General features: G+C 39.6%; 1 protein-coding gene across 4 annotated transcripts in view; it reads right to left on the minus strand.

Moving 5' to 3' along the window:
* LOC126474137 (tyrosine-protein kinase Src64B) overlaps positions 1-24,877 on the minus strand; it is a 276,344-nt gene extending 251,467 nt beyond the window's left edge. For 2 of the 4 annotated variants that reach the window (XM_050101579.1, XM_050101576.1), the window contains exon 1: positions 24,717-24,876. The gene's annotated coding sequence lies outside the window, so the exon portion shown is untranslated. Of the gene's footprint in view, positions 1-24,716 lie in introns of all 4 variants that reach the window. The other 2 variants (XM_050101580.1, XM_050101581.1) reach the window with 2 other exon arrangements.
* Positions 24,878-25,448: the final 571 nt, after the last annotated feature.

The following is a 25,448-nucleotide window of genomic DNA, read 5'->3' on the forward strand; positions in this document are numbered from 1 at the left end:
CAGGATCACCCGACTTAATTCGACTACATTCCATTATCCTCGTTTTGCTTTTGTTGATGTTCATCTTATACCCTCCTTTCAAGACACTGTCCATTCCGTTCAACTGCTCTTCCAAGTCCTTTGCTGTCTCTGATAGAATTACAATGTCATCGGCGAACCTCAAAGTTTTTATTTCTTCTCCATGGATTTTAATACCTACTCCGAATTTTTCATTTATTTCCTCTACTGCTTGCTCAATATACAGATTGAATAACATCGGGGAGAGGCTACAACCCTGTCTCACTCCCTTCCCAACCACTCTTCCCTTTCGTACCCCTCGATTCGTATGACTGCCATCTGGTTTCTGTAAATTTTGTAAATAGCCTTTCGCTCCCTGTATTTTACCCCTGCCACCTTTAGAATTTGAAAGAGAGTATCCCAGTCAACATTGTCAAAAGCTTTCTCTAAGTCTACAAATGCTAGAAACGTAGGTTTGCTTTTCCTTAATCTTTCTTCTACGATAAGTCGTAAGGTCAGTATTGCCTCACGTGTTCCAACATTTCTACGGAATCCAAACTGATCTTCGCCGAGGTCGGCTTCTACCAGTTTTTCCATTCGTCTGTAAAGGATTCGCGTTAGTATTTTGCAGCTGTGAATTATTAAACTGATAGTTCGGTAATTTTCACATCTGTCAACACCTGCTTTCTTTGGGATTGGAATTATTATATACTTCTTGAAGTCTGAGGGTATTTCACCTGTCTCATACATCTTGCTCGCCAGATGGTAGAGTTTTGTCAGGACTGGCTCTCCCAAGGCCGTCAGTAGTTCCAATGGAATGTTGTCTACTCCCGGGGGCCTTGTTTCGACTCAGGGTTTTCAGTGCCCTGTCAAACTCTTCACGCAGTATCTTATCTCCCATTTCATCTTCATCTACATCCTCTTCCATTTCCATAATATTGTCCTCAAGTACATCGCCCTTGTATAGACCCTCTACATACCTCTTCCACCTTTCTGCTTTCCCTTCTTTGCTTAGATCTGGGTTTCCATCTGAGCTCTTGATATTCATACAAGTGGTTCTCTTTTCTCCAAAGGTCTCTTTAATTTTCCTGTAGGCAGTATCTATCTTACCCCTAGTGAGATCAGCCTCTACATCCTTACATTTGTCCTCTAACCATCCCTGCTTAGCCATTTTGCACTTCCTGTCGATCTCATTTTTGAGACGTCTGTATTCCTTTTTGCCTGCTTCATTTACTGCATGTTTATATTTTCTCATTTTATCAATTAAGTTCAATATTTCTTCTGTTACCCAAGGAGTTCTATTAGCCCCCGTCTTTTTACCTACTTGATCCTCTGCTGCCTTCACTACTTCATCCCTCAGAGCTACCCATTCTTCTTCTACTGTACTTCTTTCCCCCATTCCTGTCAATTGTTCCCTTATGCTCTCCCTGAAACTCTGTACAACCTCTGGTTCTTTCAGTTTATCCAGGTCCCATCTCCTTAAATTCCCACCTTTTTGCAGTTTCTTTAGTTTTAATCTACAGTTCATAACCAATAGATTGTGGTCAGAGTCCACATCTGCCGCTTGAAATGTCTTACAATTTAAAACCTGGTTCCTAAATCTCTCTCTTACCATTATATAATCTATCTGTTACCTTCTAGTATCCTAAATATTCAAAACAGCTGAAAATGCAAACATACATCAGGAACATGTGTCCCAACAAGATAAAAAAATTTCAAGATCGTGAAATCACACACACACACATATATATATATATATATATATATATATATATATATATTACTGTAATCTTATTTTATCTGCTTTGATTTGATACTAAACAGAAAACTTTGACAAGAAAATTTTGGCGACTGGGAGAAATCAAGAATGGAGTCGTACACAGCCAATTTTCGATCCACTCCTATTCTTTATGCAGGATTATATATCAATTATTCATTGCACAAGAACCAAACATTGTACAGATATCACAATATGTCATTTTGAAGAGAAACCCTGAAAGTGATTTTTCTTTTTTTTTTGCATGTATACCGCCACAGCGTAGTTTGATAATTTGCCTATAGTCAGCGCTAGTCGCAAACATGGCGAGTTCAGTTGCGGAGCGAGCTTTGTGTGTGTTGGAGTTCACTGCTTCATGAAATGGTCTCCCCGATCACCAGATCTCACTACGTGTGATTTTTTTTTTTTTTTTTTGTGGGGACACATTAACGATCTGGTGTATGTACCGCCTCTACCACGTGATGTAGCAGAGCTCCGGGAGAGAATACGGGAAGCGATAGCCAGTGTCATGATGCCATGCTGTGACGGGTATGGCAAGAATTCGATTACCGTATTGACGTCTGCCGGGTCACTCATGTTTCGCATATCGAATGTTTGTAAAAAAACTTTTTCAGAGTTTCTCTTCAAAATGCAATATGTATGACATCTGTACAATGTTTAGTTCTTGTGCAATAAATAATTGAAAATGTTCTCGGACTTTATGTACACCCTGTATTATGTGATTGACCTTCCATTTAACATACATTTAGCACAGTGTCTTTTGCACATGATAAAAATATTATAATTAATTCAGTTAAAGAGGAGGCAACAGAACAAACGGTTTACAATATTTTTTTCAAATAATTATTAAATAGTTCTCAGTAAATGGTCTCCCCGTTTATTTTTGAAGAAAACATGAACACAGTGCAGGCAGTTTGTATAACAACTGTAATAACACCATCATTTAATATAGCATATGAACTGCTGTTAGCAAAGAATGTACATACCAACCGAAACTGGAACTGGAAGAAATATATTTTTTATTTGCAAAAGCAACAAAATTATTAAACTTTTGCCATTCGTAAAACAGCTACCGTAATTTTAGAAAGAAATAAACGAATATTTACATACATCCACTTATTAAAGTCCTACAGCATGCTTTTCTAGTTTAAGACATCACTCAGCAAAAAATTATTGCTTGTACAGAAACAAGCGGCGAAAGTAATACGTAGTGTTCACCCGTAATCATCTGGTAGACTCTCTTCAAAGAGTTAGGTATTTCAACAATCCTTTCAACAACCCTTTCACCATGAATTCCGTTATGAATTCGTCAAAAATAGCTTATCACAGTTTGAGAAGAATAATGATGGTCACAGCTACAGAACTAGGAACAAAAGATCTGTATTACTCATCGCTAAAGTTGTCAGCAACTTAGTTAGAAAAGGAGTTCAACGCGCAATCACAAAAACATTTGACCATTTCCATATAACATAAAACGTCATGGACTGTTTACTAAAAACTGGTAGCACATGTAGCTAAATGAGTAAAAGAATAAGCGCATCACAAGTTACATGACTACTATAAAAGGCTAATAATATGGCCATTCTTATTCAATTTAAGCCAGTATGCCATTTAGTAACTTGTGCACTACAAGCAGGCAGCTATACCCACATATATAACCTAGTCCGCACTATACAGGCGGTATCGAATTTCATTTTAATGAAGATAACATTTTATGGTAACAAGGCAACAAGTACATATATTTTATACCGGTCAGTGCTTAAATAAACCGGCAATAAAATATCTACTATATCAGGTTACTATGCTGTCTTACTGGGCAGGAAAGGACACTAATGCTGTCAAATTGGAGTAGTTGAGAACTAACTACGTGACACTTTGGAATATAATTAAGGGGTGGTGCACAAAAAAAAAAAAAAAAATCGCAATCAAAACACGACAGAATCTGATTATGTACAACCCTTAATAAGTGAGATGAAACCTATTGTATAAACTTCACATTCACTTCAGACTTTAGAGCCACCGAGCACTCATAAAAAATATAATATGGATGTTATTTTGTTCTACGCATCCGACTGTCACAAAACGTTGCTTTGTTTCTCATGAACAGCGCTTCAAAAATCGAATTTTAACAAGCTTACGTAATTCCATGTCCCTGTAACTGCGAAAATATCTTTTACGGATTAAAGTAATATGTATCAACGAACATGTACATAACATCCTTTGGTGCTTACAATGTAGCGTTAGTTATTCGTCATTTCAGAACACTTTTCAATGCACAGCATATCTCTCATTCTTCAGAAACAATTACTTGTAACGTACAAGTTAGAAATCGGGTTTTCCTGACTTTAGACATTTACTTGCTCTTGAACCTTATGTATTAGGAATAGGGAGTATCATTGCTTCCTCAGAATTTGTTTGCAATGTAGAAAATAGCTGTGTGGCAGTGTAGCTTAGTTGTCTTCGTGTTTTTCATTTACTGTGTGGACAAGGATAGTTCATTCCCAAAAATATATAAAATACCTACATACTTTTCTTCGCAATTGGTTAGTTACGGTAGCACACGTCTGGTGCATAGTAAACAGCATCTGAATCTTCACTTTTTAACGTGCAGAATATACTCATGCAAATGGTCCCTAACGTAAAATTGCATCGACGCCCGAACTTTTGACGCGGCGATGTGCGTTCTGTGCCGGAAACCAGCGAACTACGAATTTCCGGCTTTCGACATCCATGACGTGTTGCAACTTCCGACCGACGCGCAAGTTCCTAGTTACAGATCACGCGCTGCAATATAACCAATCGTCGTACTGATCTGAGAACATAATATAACTGACCATGCATCAGCAGCAGCAGCAGCACAAACTAAATCCTAACTGTCTCCTCTGACCACATCACTCCTACGGAGTAAACGTCGATTAACGCACAAACAATTATCACAGTTTTTCAGCGTCTAATATGCGTCAAGTGTTCGTATTTCACTTATCTCCTTATTCCCTAGTATTATTGACTCAACGGAGTGGTGACGCGGTTACTTTGGTAACAGATTGTGAGTTATGTAATGTAGGAGATTGTAAGTGACGTAAGGAGGATTGTGAGTGATTTAACAGTAATATCAGCTTCTCACAATATAGTGTATCCTTTGTGAGACAACAGTATAAAGGTATTAAGTAGTTATCACAGCGGTAGCATTAGTATGGTGATTAATAAACATAGTTTTTCAATAGTTTCGAGTATTATTTTGTAACCACTAGCTCAGATCCAGAGTGCATTCTTGTCTACTAAATAGAGGAGAATAAAAAGTGAACACCCTGGATCAAAGACACTGTATGTATAGAGCTTTATTCATATATTTACCAGATTAAATATTATAATTATAGTCACATGACAATATTTCCTACATATACAATTGAAGACATGGTGATAGTGACAAAGCTACTCAACAAGTTGGCTAACACCTTGAAGGACGCAGTACGTAACATTGTAAGTGCACATACGGACAAAGTCGTGTTCGATGAGCATAACAGGCTAATAAGCACTGACTGTAAAGATTTCAGCACAGACTTCAATTGTGATGTTTGTATACGAACCTTAGAACTGGGACGTATCCAAAGATACGAGAGCTGTCCTAGAAGTATCTGACCTAACAAAAAAACCCACAAAAATTTTGGGCAAAACAAATTATTTCTCCTTTCAGCTCGATACACTTTCCCCTGCAATGTTCAATAGCTTTGATACCCTGTTTGTAGTGAGAACCATCGAGCTCCGCAAAATAAGATGAAACAAAACTTTTTGCGTTAAATGGGGCCGTTTTTGCTTGATTTCATCACTCAAATTCTGCAATAAGTTCGCAAAATACTCGCCATTATTTTTCCTTTTTGAAAATTATCCCATGGGCATCCAAAAAAAACTGACACGATGATCTTGCTTGCTGATGGAACTGTCTTCGCCTTCTTTGGAGTCGATTCTTCCCTTTCAACCGATTGTTCGTCTCAGGTGCAAAGTGATGGACACGTGTTTCACCCATGATTATGAATCGACGACAAAATTCGGCTTTTCTGAAGGAAACATCGCCAAACAGTGACAAATATCCTCAAAACGCTCTTTTTGTTCCATTGTGAATTAACAAGGCACCCACCAATACCCAAAAAGGGAAACAGGAATAATCCGCTGAATTACAGGCCCATATCACTGACGTCGATTTGCAGTAGCGTTTCGGAACATATATTGTGTTCGAACATTACGAATTACCTTGAAGAAAACGATTTATTGACACATAGTCAACACGGATTCAGAAAACATCGTTCTTTTGAAACACAATTAGCTCTTTATACTCATGAAGTAATGAGTGCTATCGACAGGGGATGTAATTGATTCCATATTCTTAGATTTCCAGAAAGCTTTCGACACCGTTCCTCACAAGTGTCTTCTAACCAAACTGAGTGCCTATGGAATATCGCCTCAGTTGTGCGACTGGATTCGTGATTTCCTGTCAGAAACGTCACAGTTCGTAGTAATAGACGGTAAGTCATCGACTAAAACAGAAGTTACCCAAGGAATGTTATGGTCCTCTATTGTTCCTGATCTATATTAACGACATAGCAGACAATCTGAGTAGCCCTATCAGATTGTTCGCAGATGATGCTGTCATTTACCGTTTTGTGAAGTTACCAGATGACCAAAACGAATTGAAAAATGATTTTGATATCTGTATGGTGCTAAAAGTGGCAACTGGCCCTGAATAAAGAAAAGTGTGAAGTTATTCACATGAGTACTAAAAGAAATGCGCTAAATTTAGATTACGCGATAAGTCACACAAATCTTAAGGCTGTAAATTCAACTAAATACTTAGGGATTACAATTTCAAATACCCTAAATTGGAACGATCACACTGATAATGTTGTGGGTAGAGCAAACCAAAGATTACGATTCATTGGCAGAACACTTAGAAGGTGCAACGGGTCTACTGAAGAGACTGCTTACACCACGCTTGTCCGCCCTATTCTGCAGTATTGGTGTGCGGTGTGGGATCCGCATCAGCTGGAACTGACGGATGACATCGAAAAAGTTCAAAGAAGGGCGGCTCGTTTTGTACTATCGCAAAATAGGGGAGATAGTGCCACGGACATGATACGTGAATTGGAGTGGCTGTCATTAAAACAAAGGCTTTTTTCGTTGCGACGGGATCTTGTCATGAAATTTCCATCGCCAGTTTTCCTCCTCTGATTGCGGAAACATTCTGTTGGAAAAAATGTTCAAATGTGTGTGAAATGTTAGGGGACTTAACTGCTAAGGTCATCAGTCCCTAAGCTTACACACTACTTAAACTAAATTATCCTAAGGACAAACAGACAAACACACACCCAGGCCCGAGGGAGGACTCGAAACTTCGCCGGGATCAGCCGCACAGTCCACGACTGCTGCGCCTTAGACCGCATTCTGTTGGCACCCACCTACATAGGGAGAAATGATCGTCACGATAAAATAAGAGAAATCATGGCTCGCACAGAAAAATTTAAGTTCTCGTTTTTTCCGCGCGCCATTCGAGAGTGGAACGGTAGAGAGACAGCTTGAAGGCGGTTCATTGAACCCTATGGTAGGCACTTTATTGTGAATAGCAGAGTAATCACGTAGATGTAGATTGGCTGGTGGCTGGCCCCTACCACTAGAGTCGCTGGTGAGTCAATCACGAAGTAATTTTAATCGCAGCTTAATATCTTTCAAATGAGAGGGTTGTATAACAATAATGATGACCAGTTTAGTCCACGGTTACGAATTTGCTGAGAGCGTTCACTACCAATGTCTGTCAAGCAAATATTATACAGGGCAGCATCGTCAAATTTCAAACTATAGACATTTGTTTGCAAAAACAGCTAAATGTACTTCAAGTCGGGTACTTCTGGGACAGTCCTCGTAAAGTAGAGCGGCACATTCGGCATTTAGTACTTCCCTTGTAATCAGAGAGTAGTGTCTCCATACAACTTACAAATTAAGGCCGTATTTAAATCCTACATTACAAAGTAGAATCCTCGAATGCCTCGCAGCTGGATCTGTCTTACTGAGCCCACCTGGGATGCAACGGGAAGAAACTAGTCGATCAGCTGGCACCAAGTGCATCTGCAGATGTGTCCACAGCTTTCTCCTGGGAAGGGATCAATAGCCAACACAGCTCTTGATGCACCTCGCAGAAATCATACCATGTTATTACAGAACAGAAGGCTCTGACTTTGTTACTATTTCATGAGTACCTTTGTTTTCAGAACTTTTTTGTTTGTTTGGAACACAATATTATATCAAAAGGCATGATTATGCTTTATTCTAATCGTCGTATCCCCAGGCGACATGGCCACTACCCAGCTCCAGCCGCTAACGGCACTGCTTTTGGAGCTCATATGAAAACAATCCGCAGCAGCAAACACGCAGACTTATTTACAACCGAACCTCCAGCAGCTGCCATAATACCTTGTGATCCCAGCCTCGCCACCAGAGGCATAAGCATCGCCGCAAACAACGCTTCCACTGCAGCATTACCTCGCTTCCACAAGTCACATGCCTACGCCAGCTGCCAGCAATCTGCGCCCATTTACCTATCACATGTTCTACGCCAGAGACGCCTAGTGCTCCAATGTTTTCACCGCAACTCACCGCTTCGCAGGACTTTGTCTCAGACCCTCCTTCAAGTTCGCCACCTCACGGGACACTATCGCACGAACTTCATCTGCGTACAAGCATCCTCGTGAAACATCAGTGATTGCCCGACAGGACATTACAGTGCACCATCAGTGCTTACCTAGGGCATGCCACGTCTTCAGTGGCGAATTATATTGAACCAAGTAGTACCGACTCATGTTCTAGGAAACTTATTCTACTTTGTTTGTTAGGCTCAATAAATTTCCATTGTTATTGGCTACCTGAGCACCTCAATCGTAGTGTTGTCTCTTTTACGAACACTACACTAATCTCTTCAACCCTTCTTGCTCACATATCTTCATTATACTTAATTGTTGGACACTAGAGTAAATGAACAATATTTTTCTGTGAAGCACATGTTTAGGTTACATACTTGAGTCAACATGTTGTCTTTTATATGAACAATGCAACACCTAAAAGGCCAAAAGAGCAGAAATCAGGACGAACGATTTTTGCTTGAGAATACAAAGACACCACAGGATGTGCGCTGCCGATGGCATTGTCCGGAAACGACGTAGAACTCACTCGGATTCGTATGAGGACGCTACTGGGCGTGGAAGAGCATTGGAGGACGCTTCTGGGCGTGGCAGAGCATTGATCACATGTGGCCTCACACGACGTGCCAAAGTAAAAGACTGACGTGGCTACTGCACAGCATGTAAGGCCAAGGCGAGTCATTCAAGGAGTTAAAGTTCAGTGGCTTTCTGAGACAAACGCCTTGCAGGACAGAACTGGGGCCAGGATTGGTACAGTTAGAAGTTCAGCGAAGTAATCATCAGTACCCCGCGTAGGCTGGGCCTCAAGGTAGGCACTTAGAAGTCTGCTGTGGCTCTGCTCACGTTCAATACTTAGCTGCATACCATCATCCAGGGGAACTTAACAGTACAGAGAGGAATAGTGTTCCTTCAGTCATTAAACTTTTCTCTAGTGACCATTCCAGATTGTTATCAAGTTTTGCCTCCTTCACTTATTTGTATTACCCAACTGACTTCCATACTCCTCTAAAAGCAATCGATAAGCCATCATCACATTAGGTAACTGAACAGACCTTTCCTATATAGTTGTCATTCAGCATCTAGAGTCTAGACCATTCACGGGAGGTGACATATACATATTATACTTTATGGTGGAGGACTGACCGTAGGTTAGCAGGGGTTGTTTGCTGACATATTGGAACAGGTCACCCTTCTTTGAAATATCGAATCTTTTCATCCCAACATCAAGCAAAACAAAGAAATGACTTTGAGAATCCCTTGGATTACTTGAATAATCAGTGTGCACTCTAGCGGTTGGGCCAAGAAAGTAAGAGAGTGGGCAAGAAAAAGAAAAAAACCAGAAGTAGCTCCACCAATGGATGGTGCATGGGGTGACGGAAATCGCTGGGGAAGGTGGCCAGAGACAGTGCTGCCTTAGCGGATGGACGGCACCCAGAGAAGAAGCAGAAGGAGAAGAAGCCGGACGAGCATGTGCAGACTGACAGCACCTGAGGTACAAGGCAGTCATCCAACAAGGCGGCCAGAGGCAGCGAGCACCAGCAGCCGAAACGGGCGTCAGCTAGTGGACTGTACTCAGCAGCAGAGCCGCGCGGTCTGTGCGTCTTGCCACGGTTCGCGCGGCTCCCCCCGTCGGAGGTTCAAGTACTCCCTCGGGCATGGGTGTGTGTTTGTTGTCCTTAGCGTAATTTAGTTTAAGTTAGATTAAGTAATGTGTCAGCCAAGGGACCGATGACCTCAGCAGTTTGGACCCATAGGAACTTATCACAAATTTCCAATTTTGTCAGCAGCAGAAGGCACACATCAGCAGTAGCAGTGGCGGCATATGTCAGTACGTGGACGCGGAAGGCACATAACAGCTGCATCAACGAGAATTTATGTGGTGAGTGAAACATCGTAGCAGACATGTCACATGACAGAGTTTTTCATGCGAAGTCAATGACACAAGCGCCACCCAGTAGGCAATGTCAGTCTGTCGGAATCTCCCAAATTAATACCTCAATTCTTTGATGGCACTAAGAATACTCTAAATCAGTTCCTTGACAACTGTGACGTTGCATTTGAAATCATAAATCCAGAGCAGCATAGCAATCTCCTAAAATTGGTAAAAACTAAAACAGTTGGCTAAGCACATAGCAAATTGTTAGTGACAGATCTAAGCGTCAATTGGTGAGACATTCCTGCCATCCTTGTAGGAAACTACGACAGGAGAACACTCGATTACCATGCATCCAAAATTTTTGTGCGTTGATAACAATATGGGGAAACCATAGCACAGTGAACCTCACAGCTGGAACCAATGCACCACCACTTTAAAGTAACTATGAGAGGTACAATGAGAAAGTCGGAGTAAGAATGCAGCCTCGCACTCATATGGACGTTAAACAAAGAGGCCATCATCCAAGGAATTTATGATGATAGGATAAAGCCCATAGCGCGTGTACACAGTGAACAATTAACATTAGCAAAGGCTACAGAGGATCGCTCTGATGGAGGAGAGCACAATAGCCTCGGCCAGACAGAATATGAGAGCACTCTAAGCTGTAGAGCGTCACGGCGAAACAAAAAGAAAGTGACGAAATGTTTCACGTGTAGTGAGCCAGGGCAAATGGCGCAAGACTGTTGCACTGATAAAAATATGAGAAAGGTGGAGTCGGTTGTATCAGCAAACGGAGGAAAGAATACAATAATGCCAGCGAGGATGGCCGAGATTGATCTCACTATGTTCCACGGAAGTTCACGGGATCGTTTAGCTGGCGAGAGAGCGTTACGGAGATGCTAAACAAACTCCACTGGCAGGCGTTTCAAGAAAGACGTTGTGCATCACGGAGAGATTTACTATTGAAATTTCAGGACAGCACTTTTCAGGTAGAGTCAGACAACATATTACTACCCCCCGCCACCCCCTCACTTACATCTCGCATATTGACCACGAGGAGAAAATTCGAGAAATTAGAGCCAATACAGAGGCTTACCGACAATCATTCTTTCATTCTTCCCACGCACTATTCCCGAGTGGTACAAGGTTGGAGGGATCAGATAGTGGTACCGAAAGCACCCTCCGCCACACACCATTAGGTGGCTTGCGGAGTATGATGTAGATGAAGTTGCAGGGACACAAACAGGATACTGGCAGTTAGATTCTCACAGAGTAGCTTGCCCGAGCACAGTGGCCCATATTCCCGGTTGAAGCCAGTAACATGTTTTAAATGCAGCCTGTAACTACGTGAGAGAATGCATAGAGTGTGCATGCTATGCACAGAGGAAAAGTAAAAGGCAGGAGATCTAAGCAACGGCGTGAGAAGTCATCTTTCACCTTGCCAAAAAGGATATTGACAGTCGACTGCAAAAACAGAAATTAATTTGTAGAATTGGAGTGCCACGAAGGCATGGAGAATCAAATTTGATTTCTCGTGGATAGTGGGTTGTAGATAAGCTTAGTTCAAAAAAGTAGCTTAAACGACGGTGGAAAGCCAGAGGCAGAGGGAACTACAACCATCGGATTGCGAATAAGAAGCGGAATGTTAGTGAGACATTGCTTCCACGTAATCGATGATGATGAGAATCTTTCATTGGACAGGCTGGTGCAGAGACTTCTTTAAGGAAAATGGAGGTGTAATTGATTATGCCACCGGGAGACTGTGGATCTGTGGAGAACGGAGCAAAATGTACGGAGCAAGAGTGCATGTACGAGAAAGAGAAGGTATATACTTTCAGAATATGGTCAGATATGGAGTGAACGGCGCGTAGAGGAATGAAGATGGAGCAATAGGTGAGTTTCGTAGTGCATGCACAGGAAAGAACAGGCTCCTTCGAAACAGGCGAAGCGAAACATGCATAGAATGACGAAGGACGGTAGAGATAGGAAAGAAACTGTTGAAATAAAGTTGAGGTAGGCAATCCCTGATGCCAGAGAGAAGTCAAAGAGACGCAAGCAAGTCGAAAGAAAGCTAACAACTGGGCCTTGAGAGGAACGGATATGCAGATTAAGAGCAGAGGTGAACAGAATGAGAGAGGCTATCATTCCATGTGTGTGTGTACCTGAGGCAGTTGGCAAAAGTGCAACTGGGAAAAGGCGCGAGTGTACTGAACACTACAAACGACAGAGTGTCAGTAGAATTCACACGGCTGGTAGCAGAAGCAGTACGAGGGCAGGGATCGTCCAGAGTTAGTCAGATTAGAAAGACAAGCCACAGTTGAAAGCACGAATAAAGAGAATATCCACCTGAGTCATTTGAACACAAGACGAAAAAGCAGCAATTATCAAGATATGAACCATGTATAGCGATGTTTTTTTCGTTTCGTGTGAGACAAGAAATCTTTAAGAGAAGGCATCAAACATGAAATCAAACTGCTATCAGAAGCAGAAGGTAGGGTGAATTGCTCACGACCCTACAAAATATCACAAGCACAAAAAGAGGTGCTACAGCATGAGATTCAAGTACATTCCAAAAATTGATTAATTCCATTTTGACAGGGCTACAAGATGATAAATTGTTCACCTACTTGGATACATGGTGACATCTGGCTGCCTCTTAGAGGAACACAGTGAGTGGCTAACAGAAGTGTTTGAAAGGCTTATATCCCACAATCTAAAGCTACAGATCGACAAATGTGATTTTTTACGAAAAGAAGTGTGCTATTTGAGTAATATCCTGTTGGGTGAGGGTTTGAAGTGAGACCCACAAAGTGTCAAAATGTATCGACAGCCCAAAACAACAAAGCTACTGAAGTCTTAGTTAGGTCTCGCTGGATACTATACACTTTTGTAAGCAACTTTGGCAAAATCATAAAGTTGGTACATGAACTATTAAAAATGGTAGTACCTTACACCAGGTGTGTTGACCAAGAAAACACTTTTCAGTCATTTGAAAGAGAAGCTGATCAGTCGAGTGATATTGCAGTATCCGAACTCTGAAAACTACTCATAACCTTCACTGACACCAGTCAGACACCTGTTGAGGCTATCTTACGTCAAGAAAAGATTGGAAGTGACTTACCCGTTGTACATACTGAATAAAGCATATAGTGGGGTACAGCAGAATTGAGAGGGAGACATTAGCCATTTGTTAGCCAGTTAAATACTTAGGCAGTAAGTTGTTGGAAGTAAGTTTCTGATATGTACCGACCACAAACCCCTAACATGGGTAAATAGCACATCACGCTTGTCATCAAGACTAAAGAAGTTTAGGTTAGAGCTGAAGGAACATGATCATCAGATAATACTTCAGTGTGCCAAAAGAAAACAGGTTGCTGACACACTACTGCAAGTGAGAGATGTCAGGGCAGTTAGTGAATGACCAGAAGGCAATAGTAGCCTAAGTCAGAATGTGACCAAAGAGGCAGCAGGTGCGCAGTTTGGGGACCCACGGGCAAGCGATGGCAGAGGGGCTGTTGATGCACAAGAGGTGGCAGTTCAGTTGGACCAGATGACCCAGACCATTCCATGTAAACACAGCCCTTACATCCACCACAAGCTTGCACAGTGCCTTGCTGACTACTTGGGTCCATCACTTTGTGTGGACTACACCACACTCAAACCCTACCAATAGCTCTTGGTCATCTGCTGCCACAGTCCATTAATGCCAAATTTCACCATACTGTCATGTTCATTGTACGCCCCACATTGATTTCTGTGGTTATTTCAGGCAGTGTTGTTTCTCTGTTACCACTCAGAACTTTACACAAATGCCACTGCCTTTGGTTGTTATGAGATGGCCATCGGCTACTGCATTGTCCTAGGTAAGAGGTAATGCCTGAAATTTGGTGTTCTCAGCACATCACATCTTGACACTGTGAATCTCAGAATATCAAATTCCCTAATGATTTCCGAAATGAAATGTCCAATTACCATTCTGTGTTCAAACTCTGTTAATTCCAACTGTGCAGCCATAATCACATCAAAAACCTTTGCACATGAGTCACTTGAGTACAAATAACAGCTCCACCAATGAACTGCCCTTTTACACCTTGTGTATGTGATACTATCATCACCTGTGTATGTGCATATTGCTATCCTGTGACTTTTGTCACCTCAGTGTAAAATAAACTGTAAAATAATTGTGCATTTCTTTTGATTATCATTGTAACACAATTATGCATTTCTTTCATGTAACCAAATACAACTTCTGTGAAACATGTAAAAATTTGTAGTCAACATGTAACTCACTTGGACTCACGTAAGGACATCACTTGGTGCAGCAGAGCATTGGCATTGTGGAGACTGACCAGATAGTCAATTGTAGCCTCATGTGACAAACCAATGTTGAAGCAATGATGTGGCAGCTGAACAGCATTAAAGCTACAGTACGCCACCTGTGAGTTGGCTGAGGAATTAAGAGTTTATAGTGTTCCAAGAGGTATCTTGTATAGTGCACATCCATGGCCTGGACAAAGTCAATTTAGAGTTAAGCAATTCAGGGAAAATAATATTCCATATTGGCTGGGCCTTGGGGTAGGCACTTAGAAGTTTGTTCTGGTTCTTCTCGCATTCAATGCTTAGCTGCGTACCTCTTCCCAGAAGAACTTTACAATTAATGCAGAAAGGAACAGTGTTCACTCAATTTTAATCAGACAAGCATTAAATATTCTTTTCAAGTTTTGTCTCCTTTATTTGTTGACATTTCCTCAAAGCATTCGATTAGCCCTCACCATGTTACCTAATGAATGGACCTTTCAGTATAACCATCATTCAGCATCTAGACCTCTCACTGGACATGACAGAGTATCAAATTAAAATCACTGAGAACTACCATCAATGTTCAAGTTACAGGTATGATTGACTACATCTACTTACTTAATACATAGGTTTCTGAACATATTTAGTAGTTACATCATATGATAGTGGGAAATGGACATTCAAATCTTTGCAGAATTAACAATTAATTAGTGTGGCAATTATCTTATGAAGTGTGAATTAAAATGGACTTCAATCATTAAAAAAACCATAGCTATTGATGTACTTGGTTGTAAATAAACACAAAGTGAAAAGTAATCAAATATTGTTTAGTAGTTGATGGCCATATACTGTAAACAGACAGCATTAATGTATGATAATACCAAACAACAGAATGGGATTATCTCTGTGTATATGATTAGTGGTGGTGGTGGTTAGTGTTTAACGTCCCGTCGACAACGAGGTCATTTAATGACGGAGCGCAAGCTCAGGTTAGGGAAGGATTGGGAAGGAAATCGGCCGTGCCCTTTCAAAGGAACCATCCCGGCATTTGCCTGAAACGATTTAGGGAAATCACGGAAAACCTAAATCTGGATGGCCGGAGACGGGATTGAACCGTCGTCCTCCCGAATGCGAGTCCAGTGTGCTAACCACTGCGCCACCTCGCTCGGTAATGTATATGATTATGCTTGACCAGATGTTATTAACATGTTTCATTCATTGGCACATTAATGTTTAGGAAATCTTTCTACTACTAGAATAATTTAGAGCATATTTGAACTTTTGAACTGATGGCACAAAAGTATCAATAAATTATTCTTTCATGAAGTCAAATAAGCTGCTTGAAGTTGTTTCCAGGGTTTCCTGCATTTTGGGCTATCAGTTGTGTCAAGAGGATCACTCACTGGCCTCTAGTCTACTAGCAGTAACAGAACAGAAACACAGTGTTGTATCTACACCTTATCACAAGAATATTACACCATGTAAAGGCGGCCTAAAACTTGCCGGCAAATGGGACTCCCAGGTGAATATCCAAGATAGTATTTCACATATCAGCAAAATATTTGCACAATCAACATCACAGATATGCAGCAGTCCTAATGTACAGTTACATGCTACAAACATATTTTCATATATAGATATCTACTCTCAAGAGATAAAAGAGTGATAGCAGCTGTAACACACATTGGTCATTATACTTATCACACTAACATAAGTTTGTTTTTTTTTGTGTAGTTGTTCCATTTCATTGTGTCATGATTACACAGCTTTTGTAATTTCCAAATAATGAGTGAGTGAGCTGCACTTGGCCTGGTAAACATTGACATTCAGAAACAGTGACCGGTGCAGCTTTTGTTCCCTCAGTAATAACAGAGCCAAACATAAAACTGCATTATGACAAAAGCATGTTCCTTTGCATTCACCAAACCTGTCAGTGGAGTCCTCTGTCACTCTTCGCAGTTGATGCTGATACACTCTGCCCCTTTTTGTCTTTCAGTTATTATGGTCACAATTCTAATAGATAAGTAAGCCCGATGGCATGAAACAACATGCTGTTCCTCATTGTATGATGACTTTACTAAACTATGCATCAAAGATATTATCTCTGATAGCCACTATGTAACGTGATGGTGACAATCTTAGGCACAATACTAGCAACACAATAGCTAAATTGGATTCTTACTATGAAATACGTAGTTATCTCAAACCTACACACTTAATTAAGTAATATTTACACAGACAGATCAGCTGGTTAGTACTAGTCATCAGGAGATGGAATTTCCTGTGCCTCCTCTCAAATACTCACATTACTCATAGTGTTTTGTTTGCAGGGTCCAGGAAAGAGGAAATGGTTAGGTGTGGCTGGGAAATGGTGGTGAGGAGTGGAGAGGGCAGTCCTTCACAATCCAGTTTACAAGAAAGCCACCTTGTTGTTCTCTGACACAATCCTAGTTCTGAGTCAACTCTCCGGCTCCAACCCCCTCCCCCCCCCCCTACACCTTTCCACAAACTAGTTTCTCTTTTCTACACTGCAGGAAAAAAAAAATCAGGTTCTGGTGCTTAGCTTTGAGGTCTTTACTTGTTTTATGTTTGCTGAGCTGTCATACTGAGAGTCCACTCCAAGAGGTAAACCAATCTGCCTCTACTTAAAATAAAAAAAGTAAAAAAAAAGTCAATACAATTTTCCTATTTACAAATTAACCAAGTAATATGCCAGGTAGAAACCACAGAGTACTAATGAGGTGCTTCAGGATGTAAGCAAAAAATTCAACCTAACATGTAAAATCTGTAACATCAACACAATTAACTACATGAGCAGCAAAGAAGTAGCATAAAATTAGGCCAATAGCTGGCTTCAAAAATGAGAATATAGTACAAAAACTCGTTTTTTTTTCCTTGGCTAGAAGGATCTGAGAACACAAGCTGATGTAAATTAAAAGCCTGCATGTGATTTTTTTAGCCTTTCCCCCAAAGATCTGCTGCAAATAAACTTCTCGGGTTAGCCACTGGATAACATCGTTCAAGTCGCACAATATTTCATCAAAAAAACTGTTCAGTACCTTTAAGTGTGGTAGTTAGTGTCGCCACTGCTGCCAAGATGTGACTGGTGACAACTGCATGGTGATAGTGAAACTTACAGGCAGGGTGCAGGTTTCATGCTTGCATGGGGAGTCTCTCACAGTTGGTTGGAAGTGGTGCTAATAATGTCCCCAAATGGGAGCAAAGAGAGACCTTCCATATATGCACAGTAGACAATAAATTTGCTGGTGAACACTCCTATGATAGAAAAGTGAATTAACACTCCACAATGCAGGGTCGGGTCCTAAATCACAGGTTCTTTTTTCTCCTTTTTTAATTTATAGACAGCCATGCTGGATTCCAAGCAGTACTTAGTTGAAATCGCACATCCCTGTTAACCAGTTGTCTCTCATATGTGTATGGCTTCCTCAAAAAACCTATCCCAGAACAAAGATACTAAGGACGAAACTTCAGTGTTCTTGTAAAGAAATGTTCATGCAGTGCTGTCCTATCAATGATTTAATGGGTATTGATGGTACTCAACAAAATGTTCTTGCACAGTGTGACATGTCTGGCCAAAATAGTATTTCCCACACTGAAACAGGAACTTACGTAGGCCAGTTTTCTAAGGGCAAAATCGTCTTTGATCGAACACAAATTTCTCAATCCTGAAATAAGCCTATAATTTTAACATGGTTAATGATGTTAAGAAAGATATTTTAATAACTGACACAGCAATTTTATATCACATTTTCTGTAATTATGCTAATAGTTCTACTTCTATTGAAAACCTAATTTGCAATTCATTGGATGTAGATACACTTCTCTTCTTGGAAAAAATAAAGGAAACATGGATGACCTTAAAATTGGAGTGGAAGGAGACTTGTTTTGGGAGAGAGGACTTCCTTTTTATCTCTATGTGAAAGAGATAATCTTCCTCCCTCTCCCTCTTAGAGAGAGAGAGAGAGAGAGAGAGAGAGAGAGAGAGAGTGTGTGTGTGTGTGTGTAGGGAGCAATGTAGAAGTTTGTATATGAGGTCAAAGCACCAAGTTCTGTCAGGTGGTCACTGGATGTCAAACAACAGTAATCTCATGCATTCTTCTCTGTTCATGAACTAGATGACAGTGCTCATCATATGTAAGATCAGTTCTGTGACTCAGATGTTTGTCCAGTGGATAGGATAGTTGTTTTTTCCCTCATTCGGATTCTAGTTTGGAACTGTTTCTCAATGACAAGAAGGAAAGTAGATTGTAGTTTAACAACATGTTGATGAAAGGTTATTAGAGATACTTTTGAAACTCGGATTGGACAACAGCTAAGGAAATCAGCTGTATCACTTATGAAGGAACTGTACTTAGATTTGTCTCATGCTGTTTAGGGAAACCATGAAAAACCTAAATTTAGGCAGCCCAATTTGGATTTCAACCCTCTTCTTACCAACTGACTAAGAATTCAGTTCAACCAGTTTTGCTAAAGAGAATCATCATGAAAGTGTTAATTTTATTCATTTGCTCCCAGAAAAGAATGCATAAATTGAAGGTATCAATCATTTCTATAGAAATAGGCCTTGTTGTTGATCCATTAATATCAAGATGTTCAAGTGGAATAAAAATTGCTGGCAAGGAGTTTTTTGGTGTTTTTGTTTTCAATGAATCATTGGTTCAAGACAACATCTTGAAAAGTTTAAATGAGTTATCTATGATTTTGCCATATTCAGATGTCTCAGAAAGACAACATCAGACTCAAGTACAATACTTAGTCAGGTCTGCTTATGGCAGAGGGAGTTCAACAGCAGAAATCTCAGTGGACCAGCAGGTGCTGCATGGAGGTACTTCTTGATGCTGCACTGAGTTCCAAGGAGGACCTCAGGGTACTCTGTTACTATATAAACCATGTATGACCAACCCCAGAATGTTAAGAAAGAAAAGAAATAGAAGTCACGTAAAACTTAGTTAGCAAGACTTAGCTACTACTCAAACCAGGTGCTTGCGTGTGTGCGTGGCAAGCATGCACGCACACACACCAACCCATAAGTAACAATAGTTCAACAATTTACAACAATTAAAAAATCATTTTATTCAGCAGAAGTCATAAGATAAGAGAACACTAAATCTTTATCAATCATAATTGTTTAAATCATTATTGATGTAGATTTAACAGCCAAAAATGTTGAACAGTCAACTGGTAGCAATTGGAAAAATAAATTAATAGAAGTAGTTTGACATTGGTGGATATTACTTGGTTGAGGGTTTTGAAAATTCGGAAAGGAGAAGAGATACTGAAATCCAAATATCCATGAGTTTAATTCCAATTCTGATGCTCAGAATCCCCTTTCAGTTTGACATGTAGAAACCCGTAGAAGCTTCTATTATTCTATACTCATCAAAAACACTAAATGAGTTTTACTCATCACTGTTGTTATTATTATAGTTAAACACTACTATGAGCATCAACTACATCAGCATTTATAGCTGAAGTTGAAATATTGACTTTAAAATCTACAAAATAACAATTTCCTTGGTCAAAAACTTCTAGGAAGAAGAAAATATAAGAAAAATGCAAGGTCTTTAGTGGACAATGGACTGATATATACCTTTCTGTACAACATAAGATTAAACCACTTCGTGTAATTGACAGTGGAAACGTTTCAGATCTGGACAAATACAATTTTAAGAGAAAATATGAACATCTGAATGAGTGAAAAAGCATTAGCCCGTTATAGATGATGCCTGTAAGACCAAAATTTTATCATTAAGGGCGAGTATGATGCCACAACGTAGTATGTTCACAGAGAAAGCAATAAAAACATTGCTATTTTGACAGTCAATTGCCATGCTACCATCGGGTGTACGCTAGTGTGGCGACTGTGAATGCTTGTGTTAAAATCTCATGTGATCTTGCATTATTTTCAAACCCACTGTTATTTCAGAGTGAGCCCCATTCACTCCCTTTTGTAAGCAAATCTCGAGACATACTGATTTCCTGTAGTGCTCTTAATGACATCCAAGATGCATTGCCTCCTCTCAGATATGTAGTGCCTGGCTAATGGCAAATTGGAGTAATATTTCCACAACTGTTGCAATGATCTTCAGTTCAAAAACTGTGACACAAATTTTCACTCTAGCCTATGCTGAACAAACCTCATCATCGCTCCATTACTACTGCACCCTCCATACATTCGAATCTGCTTGCAGTGGTCAAGCCTTGGTCTTCCTCTACGAGTTTTACTCGCCTCCCCACCCCCCAATCATGCAAACTTACCTCCACTACCAAATTAACTATTCACTGATGTCTCAGGGTTAGCCCAATCAACTGATACTTTCATTTCATCAAACTGTGCATAAATGTCTTTTCTCTGCAAACTGATTCAGCTCCTCCTGATTAGTTTTCCATTCTACTCATCTAATGTTCAATGTTATTCCATAGCATCAAATTTCAAAAATCTCTTTTTGTCTGAACTGTTTATGATAAATATTTTTCTCTCACATAAGGCTACACTCCAGTTAAATACTTTCAGCACAGATTTCCTATCAATAAAATTCATGTCAGAAGTTAATGTATTTCTCATTTTTGGAAAACTTTCCTTGCTACTGCAAGTCTTATTTTTATATCTTCTCTGCTTCACCAATTATTTTGCTGCCCAAATAGCAAAACAATACTCATAAATAGATCTTGCACTCAAAACATTTACATGTTGTGCATCTCCAGTTATTAAATTTATATCAACTGCTTCCTCCTCCAAAAAGTTCCAAGAACTGGTTTCTTTCTTGTAGAATGATGTGCATTTATCCAAGGATTTACATAGATCACTGGGTTCTTATTTGCTGTGCTTGTAGTACCAGAAAATAATTCTGTCTCTGAATTACGTCAATGGGTAGTCTGGTAAGGGTACACAGCTATCAGCTTAACATTCAGTGTGATCTCCCCTTTACAGAAACTATTCTTATAAACTTCTATATTTTCTGTTGATAGTGACAACAGATCACTGCCAGATGACCATCTGCACATACTACTTGTGTGGTATAGGGAATATAGTGGCAACATACATTTGTGTCAAGTTGTAGGTAGCAATGAGAGGTTAGTGTGGTGTAGCCAATGATCAGCTGTTTACCAGATGATGTTTTTGTGCTAGAAAACACAAGTTAACTGTGTTGTGTTAACTGGTGTGTGTGTGTGTGTGTGTGTGTGTGTGTGTGTGTGTGTGTGTGTGTGTGTGTCATTTTTAACACTGAAATAATTAACAACTCACCTATAATATGGAATCTTGGTTGTGGTGCAAAGTGATTATAGTATAGCCTGAGATCTAAATTTGGTTGCAACTTGACAGTTTGGTTGAGAGTTGGCAAAGCAAACAAATGTAAACATGAAATCTTCATTTTGGTGCCATGACAGATCTGCAGTGAAGATGAAAACCTACATTAGTTTGGAAAGTGACAGTCTGGTAATGAGTGAACCAGAAAATTCAGTTTGTATGTACTCTGGCACAAGCAGAAACATTCAAAATTGGACACCTCTGGAGAGTGCAGATGTCTTGTCCATACCAGGAATTTTAATTGACCTAATAGAGTTCTAAATCTGTTTATGTTCATTACATGCATGCACCTTTTCATCAGGTCTTTTTTCTTCCCCTTGTCTCCCCATTTTTCTGCAAGCCGAAGGCCAGGAAGCCTGACAAACTGCAAATTTTCTTAAACATCCCTGAATTTCCAAAGCTGAGCTACCAGCAGAAGAAGTTGTATCTTCTTCAGATTTATGGTCTTGATTCCAGTCATTTAAGCTTCTAATTTATTTTTACCAAATAAACTTCTCCCTCTTTGGGGACAACACAAACAAATAATTGCAATTATGCTATTTGCTTCCCCTATTTAGGTTTATCTGCCTTTAGACAAAAGAGAGCTTTTTGTATTATTTTCCTCATATAGTGTGTCCCAGGAAGAGTGGTCAGTTTCCAGGGATACAACAGAACACACTATAATGCGTAGCTTAAGAGCTATAAGCACTACTTCATCTTCGATACTGTGAAACACCTCTCTTCTGCTGAACAAGTGCTGTTAAGCAATGCGTTTTAGAGGTCATGTTAACTAGACTTTTCTGCCTCGATTAATCACCACTGTCATATCCCAAAATATTGATCATTCATCTCGAGACACCCCAAATTCTTATTTCAAAATAAGGTACTAAGCTACTGCATCAAACAAGGTGACCAGCACTGACAAAAAACCTTTTTCTGTTCCATATGTGATCTTACTGCATTTCCCTCAAGCTGCTTGGCCTGTAGACATATTTTGGACAGTTTAAACTCCTACATCCCTTCAGTGTGCAAGTCCTTGTTTTTGAACAGGAAAAAACTAACAAACAGATTAAATTAACCTTACTAGACTACTGCATAATAGAATAAGTATGAAGGAACACATTTTCCTCCAGCATATGATCGTTTTACTTTGTGATGTGTGCTTGTAATCTCAGGTGCCTATTATGAATAGAAGATGGGCCTGGAAACTGTAAAGAGTCTTCAGTTTTGAAAAAGCCCAACACAAGACAGATGATCCGTGTGCTGCAAACATTGTTGGTAAAAAGTGTTTAACCTGAAATATCAATTCTCATTTTGTGCATTTAATAGTTATCATTACAGTAATTATATTTCCTTCGGTGCACCTTATGTGTGTCAGATGATGATCTCCAAATGGGAGGAGAGGGACGGAGGTAGGCACTAAGCTAAGCCCACTTGGGTTGTAACACACAATGTTCCATAACTATAGTCAATGCTTTTGCTAACAAAATAGTAAGCCAGTAACAAAAGAGAACTAGTGCAGCTGCCAGCACTCTAACTCATCAACCTCAAGTTAACCAAAGCTGAAGCCATCTATGGTACAACATAAGATCTTGGTCAAAAAGCAAAATAGTATTCCACTGTAAATTAATGATCTTTTTAATTTTTAAATATTAAGTTTCAGTTCTCTGACAAGCAAGTCCAACTGCTTCCCTTAAACAGTCATGGTTCAGAACCCACATTAAAGTGTAGCTGCCCCTATAACTGGTTGTGGTAAGTCACTTCAAAGGTTTGAGAAAGACAAGGACATACAACCATCAACTATATCATGCCTACCATTGTTCTCCTCAAACCAAGCCACACATTGAGGACAGCATTACCTTATTTTCATATACAAACAAACTGTCTTTCATTTCACAAAATAATAAAATCCAACAATGTAAAATTAATTTTAGGTATATTTTCTTTTTAGTAAATACAATTACTAATACAGAGTGAATGTTTATAAAAATATGAATACAATAAAATGTCTTGAGCAGAGGTAATAGAATAATTTAAATACAGCAGTTAGAATTTTATTTCTCTGCAGATTTCAACCTATATTTTCGGTTGTACAGTATTTGGGGGTGTATTAAAATAATTAATGCTGTTCATTTAAAATTCGGTTAAAAAATTCGTTTTCTAAATATAATCTAACATACTAACACTGCATAGGCCTACTTCCTGCTACTGTTCACAAATTTCTGTTCCTAACAATAATAGGGCAACTGTGATATCTGCAGGAGTTCCTAATATTGGCATGTAGTGGATATTAAAGTATCACCAACTCCACCGACCATGTGAGTGATATCTAATATGTGACACGGTGAAAATCGGAACGTATCGTACAACTTCAGTCACTATATCAACATTATAAAGATTTAAAGTTTAGTCATAACATAGTGTATCAAAGAAATCGGTACCACATTCTTTCACAACACTGTTCCAAAATAATTGGTGATTAACATGTATTTATGAGAAACTTTTGATAAAAATTTAAGCATAAACGTTGTGACGCGTAAAGTTAACATTTAAACGCGAAAATACCGCTGAACTTCTCTTGTTCGCTTGCAAAGAAGTTTCTTGGGCTAGGAAATAGTAGACCGTTGAGGCACGTCCCAAAGAAAACTGAGTAACTACGCTCTATTTCATTCAAACATACTGCTGTCAAAGCAAAAGCACAAACGATGAACTGACACTGACATCTAAACTAGAAATAAACTAAGTTCATTATAAAAAAAAAGTGACATTACTAACCTGATTTCAATTGAAACACACGTGGAATTACTTTCATTGATCGTCAACATACTCTTCCACAAACTATTGGATGAATTAAAGACAATAAGTATTTGTATACACAGAAAACAATACAACTAATATCTTCTGGTCCGTCGTCAGCCATTTGTACTGATTTCAGGTGCACCAACATGACGTACAATTCAGAAGTAACTACAGCGCCTTCGCTACCTACATGGGCTGTCAAATAACGGTTGGCAGCTCAGAAAATGATAGGTGACAATCGTGTTATTGTCAAGGTGTTATCTTGATGTGAGGTTTGGGTCCAGTAACATCTGCGTTGCTGCAACTGAAATGTCAACCTGAAATATTTACTATGCATAAAGCGACATTAATCAAAGACATGAAAACGCATTTTCTCACAGAGCCGTGCTAATGATGGCAAGTCAACAGCTATCAAGAAATAGAATAACCAAAAACTTGTCGGTAAATAGTAAACGAGATAATACAAAGTTGCAATATAATTTTGCGACAGCTTGATGACAAGTCAAGAAACTGAAAAGGATGACTAGCTGATGCCCTTCACTCGACAAAACGTCACTAAAAATACTGTCACGCAGTATCTTAGCAGAGAACAAAATATTTGTCAATCTATCGATTCACCAATAAGGTTTTTGAATCTTGTAGCGCGCATACTTCTCGCACAGCTGCTTTTTAAGTGGGTGTATAATGTGGATCCCTATCCTCATGCCG

This window comes from Schistocerca serialis, chromosome 4, assembly GCF_023864345.2.
Source record: "Schistocerca serialis cubense isolate TAMUIC-IGC-003099 chromosome 4, iqSchSeri2.2, whole genome shotgun sequence".
NCBI classification, from domain to species: Eukaryota; Metazoa; Arthropoda; class Insecta; order Orthoptera; family Acrididae; genus Schistocerca; species Schistocerca serialis.